Here is a 13705-nt window from a genome sequence, read left to right on the forward strand (position 1 = left end):
ACATATGGATAGAAGTAAATTTAGAAGCCAAGGAGTTAGTTTTGGGGGGGACTTCACCGATAAGTATTGCTGTCCACGCTTGTGATTGAGCGACTCACCGCGATCCGCATCAAGGTAACGGTTTTCTATATAACGTTTATTTGCACATACTCATCAACAGACTATATGGATGACAAGGATAAGGACTCCTCCTATGAGGAAATATATATGTATATTAAAATATTTTTTGGTGACTTTAACACCAGGGTGGTCAAGAAAGGGACATTTCATGTTGACTGACCTCGTCACTGCGCACTCTACGGCGGTGCAAATAACGACCTGAGCTATGAAACACCTGCTCAATAACTAGTGTTACGTAGCGCCCTTGCATACATCATAGGTTTCCAGTGAGCCCGAAAAGTAACTTATGCGATGGGAAAAGGTCGCTTCCCATAGGGTTACGGTGCGCAGCAACATGCGGCGTATTGCAAAGATATCTTACTTAGAAGAAGGAAAGTGATGCAGTACGATGTGATTTCGAGAAACTTCAAATGCTGGCTGATATGGATAATTTTGTCAAAAAAAAAAAAACGGCGTATAACGGGACGTGTCATGACCGTGCCATTGAGAAGACTAACCCAATATCTCCATCGCTGATGACGGAATATAAGTAGTTCCTATGACGAAACGAGAATGACAGTATCCCGGCTAAAGAAAGTCAACGAACGACGGACTACCTGCAGTGCTGTTTACACACCAAGGCGAAGATTTGGTAAAGGGCATGCATCAGCTCATATGAAAAATATCGTCGGATGAAATTCGACGAAAAATAACCTTGATCATTAAGTATCTTAACATAATCGCCCTGATGTATGACGGAACCTTGTACGATGTCGAGAGAGGGTGAGATGCCTGTTAAATAGTTCGAGGGAAAATTTCTCCGGAAACTTTAGTATCCTGGCTCAGACTGGCACAGAAAGTATTCCATTCGGACCCGGATCCAGACTTTAATGAAGGGGGAGACCATCACGCACACAACAAACACTACTACCAAATAAAAAACTGAAAACAAGGCACACACACAAGAAGCGTCAAAAGCCCCAACCACTGTTGCCACTTGAACAAAATATGGTTCTTTTAAACCTCGTTTGACCTGATGGTCCCTTTCTGTCAATTTTGGTCCTTTAAGTGAAGTAGCTACGATTTTGATATTTTTCTTTCTTTTCCACTAAGGTAGCAATGCAGAATGCGGAGCCAAAATTTGCTTGAGTGGGTAGCCTGTTGGCTGCCATCGACTTTTACCAACCTACATATAATCTTGTTCAATCATTAAATTCTTGCAGAACAAAGGCAACCACGGTATGCTGATGAAACAGCGGATTTGTCAGAACGAAAGGTCTTGTTTTGTTTTGGTGATTGGATATTTCATTTTGTTTACAAACACTTTCCTGATAGATTTTTGGTACAAGTTGTAAATAAAGTTGATGCCGATTCAATATAACACTGAATTAAGAATTTATTTCAAAAGCACGTGTACCTCTTGGTATATATATAGAGCTTACCATTGATGAAGCCGATACGATAGCCGGTGAAAAATTTAATTTAGTAAAAAATGCACTTGCAATTATGAGAGTTTGTTTTAGGAATATATCGATTTTCTATCGTTGTGCCTATAAGTTAGTGCCGGTAGTCCTACCATAGATAAAAAGTTCCAATCAGAAAAAGTTCGTCAACTGTTCTTATACCATTTTATAAAGGAAAATTTAAGCTCATTGTGAGTAATATACGCATAGTAATTTATACAAAATATTAAATCAATATGTTACAAAGTGGAAAATTTTAAGACCATTGAACTTTAATCTCAGGCCTAATAGGCAACATCTTACTAATAACTTTTTTGAAGAAAGGAAGCTGCCAGAAAAGAAAGAGAAGAAATAATAGCTTTATTTCATTTATGACTAAAAATCCGCTATATAGTTTGTCGTTACCATAGCCTGAATTATTTCAACCGCGCCTTATTAAAACCAAACTGCGATATTATTGGAGTTTATTCCAATCACGAACGCTAAAAAAGGTCCTCAACATTTGGTCGATGAAGGTCTTAAAAATGTAACTACTTGAACAATTTTAAACTGTTTTATAATTATTGTTTTGGATCAAGTCCCTTATATTATATATGCATACTAGAGCACTTTGTTTTGCCCTAAAATTGGTTTCTCCACATTAAAAAATTGAGCCTCGCTTCCCCTCTTCACTTTCTATTAGATTCTCTTCTACTCTATCTTTCATCTTTTTTATAATTTTTGTCTGTCCTTTATTCCATTTGTTTGCCTCCCACTCCCCAGTCCTACCTCTATTCCCAATCGCATTCCTACTCCCACATCCACTCCTACTTTCGCCAAACTTCACATACACGTTACCAGTTCTTGTCCCATTCCCACTGCAACTCCCTCTTTCTCTCTCATTCCCATTCTTTCTACCTCTCTCACCTCTATTTCCTTATATATAAAATCTCTACACAAATATCGAATACCTGCTTCACCTATCCGACCGATTTCAATTTCTTTGTTTATATAAACCTTTAACTTTTTTTTATATAAGATAACGGTAGATAATTTAACCGTTGCCCTACTCAATAACATTCCTCTCTGTGATGTTATTACTATACCAGTAAACAGAAGCATTCGTCATATTATAGCTCCTGCAAAAAAATGCAACTTCTTGCCTCTCCCTCCTGCTCTTCATATTTGATCCCTGTGCCTTCTCCGTATCTTCTCCCTTTTACATTCTCAGTTTTTCTCTTCTACTTCCACTTTCTTTCCTCTCCTGAAGGATCCTCTATTCTTCTCATCTCCTTCCTTGCATATGCTTCCTCTCCTTTCCACTCTCAATACGCATTTTCTTAATTTTTATCTCCAATTTCTAGTTATACTTTCTTTCTTCTCCTTAACCCTCGTCTTTTTCCTTCCTTCTCTTTAGTCCACTTCAATTTCTTTTCAGATTTCTTATTTTTCTTTTTCAAAAGGCTTCCTTAGCAGAACATTTCAAACAAATTGCATCAAAAGTAAAATTTTTTGGAATAGGTCCCTGGGTCCACATGCCGGAAATAAAGTTTTCCAAGTATATAGCTTGTCGAAGGGGAAATCTTAATCAAATCACGGTATTAATACATTAGCTCGAGCCCTCGTACACTTTTCGGAAAGAAAAGTTTGTACTAAATTTGCAACTAATCGCACAATAAATACGAATTATTACAATAGGTCAAGGCCCTGGTCCACTTCCTGGAAAGAAAAGTTTCTCAAATATAATCTTTGTCAAAGGGGCCCCCTGTACCGAGTTTCAAGCGAATCGCACAATAAATAAGATTATTTAGAATAGGTCAGCCCCTGGTCTGCTTTCCGGACCAAATTGTCAATATTTAGCAACCCGTTTGAACACACACGCAGATACATTAAAGTCGGTCCAGACGTTTAGGATGAGTTCAGTGACAAACACACTCATAGAAGAAATAAATTTATATAAGACTAGCTTAACCGGCGTACGTTGTAACGCCTGAGATCGAATGAATGTTGCGTTATTTTTCTGTTTTGTTTGCTGATAATTTAATTTATTGTTCTGTAAATTGAATTGAATTTTGTTCGCATTTTTGGTGAAATTTTCGTTTAAAACATTTTATTATTGTATCTTATTGTAATGCGTGTGGGCACACAATATTTTTGGTTTTTTCGTTCGGTGCAAAGATAAACAATTTTTTTTTTCGTTCCAACTCTAGAGCAAGCAACATATACATACATAGCGGGCCATGGGAAAAGCACAGACCCTCTAAATTTAATCCTGCAACAGTAAGCGATTGTCCTTGTGCTTTGTTGATTGTAATTGCAACATCAAGGCGTACAGTAAACTGTTAGCGCTTAAAATTGAATGGCAAAACCTTAGGAATCATTTGGATCCGTGGTATGAGCACACCTTCACCTTTGGTTTTACCGCGGATGATTGTTGCTTCGATTGCATTCGGCACTAATTTCTAAACGCATTTCAATGCACACTTTTTGCGGGTTTAAATTCCGAAGGAGCATGATTGGTGAGCCAATTTTCAAAGTTGTTATATGCGCAGGCATTCCAGGTGATTCTAAAGAGTTTAGAAATTCAATTGGATAATTCACAATTTTATCTTCATCTGTAACTGTGCCGATCGATTTATATTTCGTCACTTCACCAGGAATTTAGTGGTGAATGCGATCATTGATTTTATTAACATTATCATTTTTATACTCAGTTGAGCAGAGCTCACAGAGTATATTAACTTTGATTGGATAACGGTTGGTTGTACAGGTATAAAGGAATCGAGATAGATATAGACATCCATATATCAAAATCATCAGGATCGAAAAAAAATTTGATTGAACCATGTCCGTCCGTTAACACGATAACTTGAGTAAATTTCGAGGTATCTTGATGAAATTTGGTATGAAGGTTCCTGAGCACTCATCTCAGATCGCTATTTAAAATGAACAATATCGGACATAACCACGCCCACTTTTTCGATATGGAAAATTTCGAACAACCGAAAAAGTGCGATAATTCATTACAAAAGACTGATAAAGCGATGACACTTGGTAGGTGAGTTGAACTTATGACGCAGAATAGAAAATTAGTAAAATTTTGGACAATGGGCGTGGCACCGCCCACTTTTAAAAGAAGGTAATTTAAAATTTTTTCAAGCTGTAATTTGGCAGTCGTTGAAGATATCATTATGAAATTAGGCAGGAACGTTACCCCTATTACTATATGTATGCTTAATAAAAATTAGCAAAATCGGAGAAAGACCACGCCCACTTCTAAAAAAAATTTTTTTAAAGGCAAATTTTAACAAGAAATTTAATATCTTTACAGTATATACGTAAATTATGTCAACATTTAACTCCAGTAATGATATGGTACAACAAAATGCAAAAATAAAAGAAAAATTGAAAATGGGCGTGGCTCCGCCCTTTTTCATTTAATTTGTCTAGGCTACTTTTAATGCCATAAGTGGAACAAACATTTACCAATCCTTGTGAAATTTGGTAGGGGCTTAGATTCTGGGACGATAACTTATTTCTGTGAAAAAGGGCGAAATCGGTTGAAGCCACGCCCAGTTTTTATACACAGTCGACCGTCTGTCCTTCCGCTCGGCCGTTAAACGATAACTTGAGCAAAAATCGATATATCTTTACTAAACTCAGTTCACGTACTTATCTGAACTCACTTTTTATTGGTATACAAAATGGCCGAAATCCGACTATGACCACGCCCACTTTTTCGATATCGAAAATTACGAAAAATGAAAAAATGCTATAATTCTATACCAAATACGAAAAAAAGGATGTTGTTGTTGATGTTGTAGCAATGCTTCGCCCCACCTAACAGCCGCGACCGATCACAAATTGTCATCAATATCCTCTAACGGGAGTCCAAGGAAACTTGCCGTTTCAACAGGGGTGGACCATAAGGAAAGGGGTGTTAGAGGCGTTGGTTCCACATTACAATTAAAGAGATGGTTGGTGTCATGTGGAGACACATTGCAAGTGGGGCATACATTTTGTATGTCGGGGTTGATTATGGATAGGTAAGAGTTTAACCTGTTACAGTATCCAGAACGAAGTTGAGCAAGAGTGACACGCGTATCCCTGGGGAGTATGCGTTCCTCTTCCGCGAGTTTTGGATGCTTTTCTTTAAGTACTGGATTCACCGGGCAATTCCCGGCATAAAGGTCCGGCGCCTGTTTGTGGAGTTCACCAAGGACCTGTTTGTGTTTTTTCGCTTCATACGGCTGGGTTCTCAGGTGCCGTATTTCCTCAAAATGCTTACGGAGATGACTCCTTAAGCCCCTAGGCGGTGCTGGTTCATCAATCAGATGTCTGTTGGGATGCTCAGGTTTCTGGGTATTCAACAGGAACTGTTTGGTCAGCATCTCATTTCTCTCCCTGATGGGGAGTATTCTCGCCTCATTATGCAGATGGTGTTCAGGGGACATAAGAAGACAGCCCGTGGCGATTCTGAGAGCAGTATTTTGGCAAGCGTGTAGTTTCTTCCAGTGGGTAATTTTTAGGCTTGGCAACCATATGGGTGACGCGTAGCACGTAATCGGCTTACTAATTGCTTTGTATGTAGTCATGAGCGTTTCTTTATCTTTTCCCCAGGTACTGCCAGCGAGGGATTTGAGGATTTTGTTACGGCTCTGAATTCTCGGAATAATTGCGGCTGCGTGCTCACCAAAATGTAGATCCTGATCAAACGTCACACCAAAGATTTTGGGGTGTAAGACAGTCGGTAGCGTAGTGCCATCGACGTGGATGTTCAAAATGGTCGACATTTGGGACGTCCATGTTTTAAATAAGGTCGCGGAAGATTTAGTCGGGGATAATGCCAGGTTTCGCGAAGCGAAAAAACTGGAGAGATCAGGGAGGTAGCCGTTTATTTTATTGCATAGCGCATCGATCTTTGGGCCTAGGCCTGTGGCCGTTCTTGTGCAGTCATCGGCGTAGGAAACGATTGCGACTCCTTCCGGTGGTGAAGGTAGCTTAGATATGTAGAAATTAAACAAAAGTGGGGATAGGACCCCCCTGTGGCACCCCTTGTTCAATTCTCCTTGGTTTTGATGTTTCGTTTCTAAACTGCACCGATGCCTGCCGACCACCCAGAGAATTGGCATTTACGACATGGGGGAAGGGTAGCCCCTTCCATGTCTTGCAGTTACGAGCCATGGTTGACCGTATAAAAAGCTTTTGATAGGTCTAGCGCTACGAGTACTGTTCTATGGTGGGGGTATTGATTTAAACCGCAATTTATTTGGGTGCTAATGGCATTTAGCGCGGTGGTAGTGCTATGGAGTTTTCTGAAGCCATGCTGATAAAGGGATAGCTGCAAATTTGCTTGGAAATAAGGGAGCAAAATGGCTTCAAGCGTCTTTGCTACTGGCGATAGGAGAGATATCGGACGATACGGTTCACCTATTTTAGCTGGTTTCCCAGGCTTTAGTAGCGGGACCACCACACACACCACAAAGGTGGAAACAGACAGGTTGAAGACATGCGCTAAATATTTGAAACCCTCTTTCCCTAGGCTTTTAAGCATCGGCATGGCTATTCCGTCTGGGCCCACTGCTTTGGATGGTTTAGCGCGACCAATGGCGTCCTCAACCTCTTTAGCGGTGATGGTGATTGGTGACGCGCTGAATTTGTGTTTATGTGCGCGTCTATTGGCTCTCCGTCTATCTTTGTCGACCGTAGGATGCATTATATATTGTCGGCAGAAAGCGCTCGCGCATTTTTTCGCATCCGACAGCACTTTGTCGCCAAAGGCGATGGAAACTTTGTCTTTGTGTTTAGCCGGATTCGATAGGAACTTTACGGTGGGCCAAAGTTTACCCACAGCGGTAGAGAAGTTACAACCTCTTAGGTGCTCCTCCCATTTCGCCCGCTTGTGTTCGTCCACAAGCAATCTGATGCGTTGGTTTATGTCCCTTATTTGGGGGTCGCCTGGATCAAGCTGTCTTATAAGGTCACGTTCTCTCGCTAAGTTTGCGGCCTCCGCCGGGAAGTGGGCCGGATTTCGGGAATTCTCCCGAGGCGGATTCAATGACCTTACGAAAGGCACGCTCCCCTTGGCGGGCATCAGTCGGGATAGGGAGGGCAGCGAAGCGGTTGTCTGTAAAAGATTTATATTCTTCCCACTTTCCTTTTTTGAAGTTTATGAAAGTGCGTTTTTCGGTGACGATGAAGTCGGCGGTACGCTTGAGCGAAATAAGTATGGGCAGGTGGTCGGATGCCAATGTTAGCATCGGCTGCCAGTTGACGCAGTTTACGAGTTCTGCGCTCACGATTGAGATATCTGGCGAACTGTGACGGCTTCCTACCATACGTGTTGGGACGTCTCCGTTTATTGTGCAGAACGTCGTTTCTTCTATTTGATCCGCCAACATCTCACCCCTACTGTCCGCCCGCAAGTTTGAATGCCATAGATCGTGATGGGCATTGAAATCGCCTAAGATAATGCGATTGTTGCCAGTGAGTAAGGTCCTGATATTGGGGCGGTATCCACTGGGGCAACAGGTGAGAAGGGATGTAGATGTTGATTATTTCTAGGTTTGCATCGCCTGGCCGGACAGATAGGCCTTGACGTTCTAAGACATTGTCCCTGCGGTCGATGTCAGGATCAAATATATAATATTGCACAGAGTGGTGTATGATAAACGCGAGGCCGCCTCCATTTCCGCTCTCGCGGGCTTTCCTGTGGACATTATACCCAGAGCAGGTCTGCAATGCAGATCTCTTGAATCGCAGAAATGCAGATGTTGTGCCGCTTCATGAAATCGACTATCTCCGTAATCTTCCCAGTTAGTCCATTAGAGTTTAACTGCAGAATTCTGAAGTTCATAAGGGGAGACGCCGCCACTCTGGGGGTAAGTGACGGGTGACTACGCCTGGGTTGTGGAAGGCCAGGACACAATTGCTGTTGTGGCCCTGGGACTGGGCGTCCTTGGGCAAGCATTGGGGTACCCGGATGATTTGGGTTTGCGACCTGGCAACATGGCGCGATGAAACCCGTCGGGGGGTTGCCGTCGCGGAGACCAGAACATCTAGGAAAGTGGCACCACCCAAGGCAGGAGCTGCATTGGGCGGATGTCTCAAACCTATATATTCTGTGCTGGCAAACGGTGCAAACGGAGTTAGGGACTAAGAGTCTGTTTCCCTGACCTACACGATTGCTGCCGGAAAAGAGGGGGGAGAAGACGGGGGCAGGGGCTGATGCTCGGCATTGCTACCGAATCTACTACGAAGGTAGTAGGTATGAGTGGTAGCAGCTGTTAGAGTTGTTGGCGCCGTGGGGCGCGAGCAGCAGCGGGTACTTGTTGTGATTTGCTGAGCAGCAGGGTTGCTGGAAGGTAGTGGGGGGGGGCGCTTAGGCGTAGACTGCGGGACGCCCTTGGGCGTGAACAGCAAGGAGCCACAACAGATTTATAAAAGTTACGTGGACGTCGGGTTTTGCGATCAAGCCCAGAACAACCTGTCTGATGCAACCATCCCTTGCACGAGACACACTGAACAGAGTATGACCGTCCTAAAAAGATTCTTTTCCGGCAGATGCAGCAAAACCATTTCTCAGGACCGGGGTCAGGAGACGGACCCGGATTGGATTCGATGCCTTCCCGGAGTAAGAGAATATGGAGCAGTCCTGCTGCAAGGAGCTGCTGGGAGGATGACAATTTGTGGGAGGGACGCAACAAATTAAATGGGGTCACACTGAAATGACAGTCCTTGGTCGGGAAAAATCCTGAGTCGCTCCGGTACATAGAACCGACTGCCTTGGGAATGCGACGAAAAAAAGGATGAAACATGGTAATTGGATTGGTTTATTGACGCAAAATATAACTTTAGGAAAAAACTTTGTAAAAGGGGTGTGACACCTACCATATTAAGTAGAATAAAATGAAAAAGTTCTGCAGGGCGAAATAAAAAACCCTTGACATCTTGGCAGAAATACTGTTCGTGGTATTATATATATAAATAAATTAGCGGTATCCAACAGATGATGTTCTGGGTCACCCTGGTCCACATTTTGGTCTATATCTGGAAAAAGCCTTCACATATACAACTACCACCACTCCCTTTTAAAAGCCTCATTAATACATTTAATTTGATACCCATATCGTACAAACACATTCCTGGGCTACCCTCGGTTCATTTTCCTACATGGTTATTTTCCCTTATGTTGTCACCATAGCTCTCAACTGAGTATGTAATGTTCGGTTACACCCGAACTTAACCTTCCTTACTTGTTTGAAGTTAAGATTGCTCGTTCGAATAGCCAAAAAAAAAATGATTTAAAATTCTTAATTCTGAAATATGACAAACCTTCGTCTTGATCGAATGAACCTATAGCCAAAATTTGGTGTTGGTTGAAGTGTGGGAAATACGTTTCCATAGGGAACACACACACACATAATTTTTATTTTTATAGAAGATGTAGATAGACTGAAGCTAACAATTTTTTTTAAAGACGGCATATTACTAAACGTCCAATAGGAATAACAGCCAAACTCAGCAATGCAGTCAAACTTTAGGTGTTAAAATAACCTAAGTTTGTACGGCAGCCAAAGTTCTAAAAAATTCCATTTGTTGGGAAGGTACCACGCTCCTTTTTTCCCCATTCCACATTTTACTGGAGGTGTTAGAACTTAACGTCATATATCTCCATACCAATTTTCATTATCCTACCATTACTACATCCAGAGATATACAGTATGATATATACCATTTGTATGGGAGGTGCCACGCCCCCTTTTTTGCAATTCCACATTTTCTTGGTGGTGTTAGGGATGGACCTCATATAACTCCTTACTGAATCTCAATGTTCTGGCACGCATACCTTCAAAGTTATGCAGTACCAAAGATTCCATTTGTGTGGGAGGTGCCACGCCCCTTTTATATATCGAAATAATTTTTAGCCTAAAACCTTCGTGTTGGTCGAAGGAACCTATAACCAAAATTTGGTGATGATTGAAGTGTGGGAAATACGTTTCCATAGCGAACACACACACACACAGAATTTGATTTTTATATATATATGGCTAAACCGATTTGGGATTTCAAAATCAACTAGCCATCATCTCTCCTTCCTGTATCTTTCCTGAACATTTCATGGCAATCTTTCTATCAGTTCTCGAGTTATGGAGTGACAATCAAAATGTACACTTCTTTTAATATATATAGACTACTGTTAATTACATATTTTGTACATCAAAAAAAAAAAAGAATTTGTGTCACTTTTTCGATGAATTTCGGTCGCAAATGAAAACATGGTGTGGCAACCATGGCCCCAACTCACGCATACACACGTACACACACAGATACGAAAAAGCCGACTAGAATAATGGAGAATAACGGGAGAGCGCCATATTCTATTGTCTCACGCATGCAATACAAGTAATGTTTAGTAAATGTATGAAAATATGGTAGTAATATACAGGCGTATAAACTTTTTGTATTGTTGTATGCTCAAGTTGTTAGCTACTGCTTTTTGGAGCATTTGCTTGCGTGAGCGATGAATGTTTTTGTTGAGAAAGTGTTGAGACGCGTTGAATGGAGCAGTTTCATTCAAGAGTTGGTGTGCAATGGGTGAGCGCGGTAGAACAACAACAATATACAGCGAGTACTAAAAAACGAACAATAAATTGATTATGAGAGGCCAACATACTCTTGGAGGCAACATTAGCAACAATAACAAAAGCGACAAACGCAAACTTTTTAGGGTAGAATGAAGAGCTCATATTGGACAGTCTTCAGTTTCAACTCGTCGTTAACGGATGTAAGTGCGGGGAAAACAATTTGATCGCGATTGGAACACCAGCACACGGAAAATAAATTTTTCTAAGTGTATAGTGTGTACAAACTTAAATACATATGCATAATTAGGTGTGTGCTTGTGTGTAACTATGTATCTTGTTTGCCTTTTTCGAGGATTCTGATGATGTATGTAGTTATTTGGTGGAGCTGATATTTAAGTTGTTGTTGTCAACACACATACATATATACATATTGTTTATGCATTTGAAGTAAAATAAATGTGCATACAGAACAAATGCTTACACAAATATTTGCTTGATCTTTTTTCAAATTGTTTTAGTTGTTGTTACAAAGTTTTTTATATTCCTTTTTGCTGACTATTCGTCGGTTCAGATATCATGCTGTGTATTTGAAGTACACAATTATTTTGGGTGTTCAAGTCCACACTAAGTTTCGTCTGTGTATGTATATGTATGTATATATGGTTGTATGGGTGTTCCTGCTTGAAAATATGTATATAAAGTGTGTATATGAATGCGCTTCAAAACTAAGCTTCGTGTGCATCTGGAATGCGTAAATTAAAAAAAAAAACGGGTTGCAACAACAATAAAACCACAACAAAAAATGAAAAACGAAATGATAACATAAATGCATTACAGATGTGCATGTGAAGCAAGATAACGCAAAACACAATAAATTACATTGTTTGTGTGAGATAACGAAATAAAAAAACGTGTAAATACGCGCTGTGGAAGGTGCAAACGGGTTAAAGAGTGTGGCGCGCTTACACGAAAACGTTGCATAAAAGTCTAAGAAATTAAGGAACGTGAAAAAATCAATAGAATTTGTGCAATTTGTGGAGAAAACAGTCTCAAGTTGAGCACCGCCACTCAGAAGTGTTGAAGAAGCGTGTTAGATAATCGTAAAATTTTACGGGTGCAGAGCAACATTGAAGACGCTTGGCAGGCAACAAAAAGTTTACAGACAAACAAGTAAAAAAAGAGGTATACAAAAAGTTGAAAAAAAAACCTGAATATGAATTAAATGAAATAATCTAAAATAATGATATCAAAAAAAAAAATTTTAAAAAAATTTAAGCACTCCCTTTATACCTAGAAATGGAAAAAAAAACAGCGAAAAATGTGTCTTTGCACTTCGATTTTAAAATTTTGACATAGAAATTGTAAAAATATTTATGAGAGAAAAAAACATAAAAGTAGAGCGCGCAATACCTGGATTGGAAAGTTGGCAGGAAAGGGGTCAACTTATCAACATATGTGACCCGGTCTATGAAAAGGTGGCTTATGACTCAAAAAAGGAATTGCGAGAAACAGATGTTAAAGATAACAATGCATTTCTTCAGTTTCTTAGTAGTAGTAATTTTTTTTGAGTCATAAGCCACCTTTTCATAGACCGGTTCACATATAGTCAATTCCATTAGGTGGCGCACGGATCGAAATAATGAGATGAGAATTGGGAAATTTGAAACCGGCCTTTAAGTAACTTCTCGATGAGCTAGAGACTTGAAATTTCAAACTTAATTCAGAGGCCGACAACAGTATAAAACGCTTTACGAAAAATTTCGCTAGGGGCGCACGGATTGAGATATTTAGAAAATTCGTACGGAACTTATGGAATTTTGCGATCGATATTTAATTAACTTCTCATTGAGCTAAAAACGTGAAATCTCACTCATAGGTAATACACCTTGACACAGGGACAAAAGGGAAACAAACTCCTTTAGTTGGCGCACGGATCGAAATAGTTAGATGTGAATTTGGATATTTGTAACCGGCTTTTAGGTAACTTCTCGATGAGCTATAGACTTGAAATTTCAAACTTAATTCAGAGGTCGACAACAGTATAAAACGCTTTACGAAAAATTTCGCTAGGGGTGCACGGATTGAGATATTTAGAAAATTCGTACGGAACTTATGGAATTTTGCGATCGATATTTAATTAACTTCTCATTGAGCTACAAACGTGAAATCTCACTCATAGATAAAAACACCTTGACACAGGAACAAAAGGGAAACAAATTCCGTTAGTTGGCGCACGGATCGAAATAGTTAGATGAGAATTTGGATATTTGAAACCGGCTTTTAGGTAACTTCTCGATGAGCTATAGACTTGAAATTTCAAACAGAGGCCGGAAACAGTATAAAACGCCTTACAAAAAGTTTCACTAGGGGGCGCACAGATTGAGATATTTAGAAAAATCATACGGAACGTAGGGAATCTTGAGATCGATTTTTAAGTAACTTCACATTGAGCTACAAACGTGAAACCTCACAGATAGATTAAGACACCTTGACAAAGGAACAAAAGTGAAAAAATTCCGTTAGATGGCGCATGGAGCGAAATAATTAGAGTAAGAAAGCCAAAAATCCAGCGAAGAA

General features: G+C 40.3%; 1 protein-coding gene across 6 annotated transcripts in view; it reads left to right on the forward strand.

Moving 5' to 3' along the window:
• The first annotated feature begins 11099 nt into the window (after positions 1-11099).
• The window catches only part of rut (rutabaga), a 382895-nt gene continuing 380289 nt past the window's right edge, over positions 11100-13705 (forward strand). For 5 of the 6 annotated variants that reach the window (XM_067783459.1, XM_067783461.1, XM_067783462.1 and 2 more), the window contains exon 1: positions 11101-11435. The gene's annotated coding sequence lies outside the window, so the exon portion shown is untranslated. Of the gene's footprint in view, positions 11436-13705 lie in introns of all 6 variants that reach the window. The other variant, XM_067783457.1, reaches the window with a different exon arrangement.

Source organism: Eurosta solidaginis, chromosome 4, assembly GCF_040869045.1.
Source record: "Eurosta solidaginis isolate ZX-2024a chromosome 4, ASM4086904v1, whole genome shotgun sequence".
Lineage (NCBI taxonomy): Eukaryota > Metazoa > Arthropoda > Insecta > Diptera > Tephritidae > Eurosta > Eurosta solidaginis.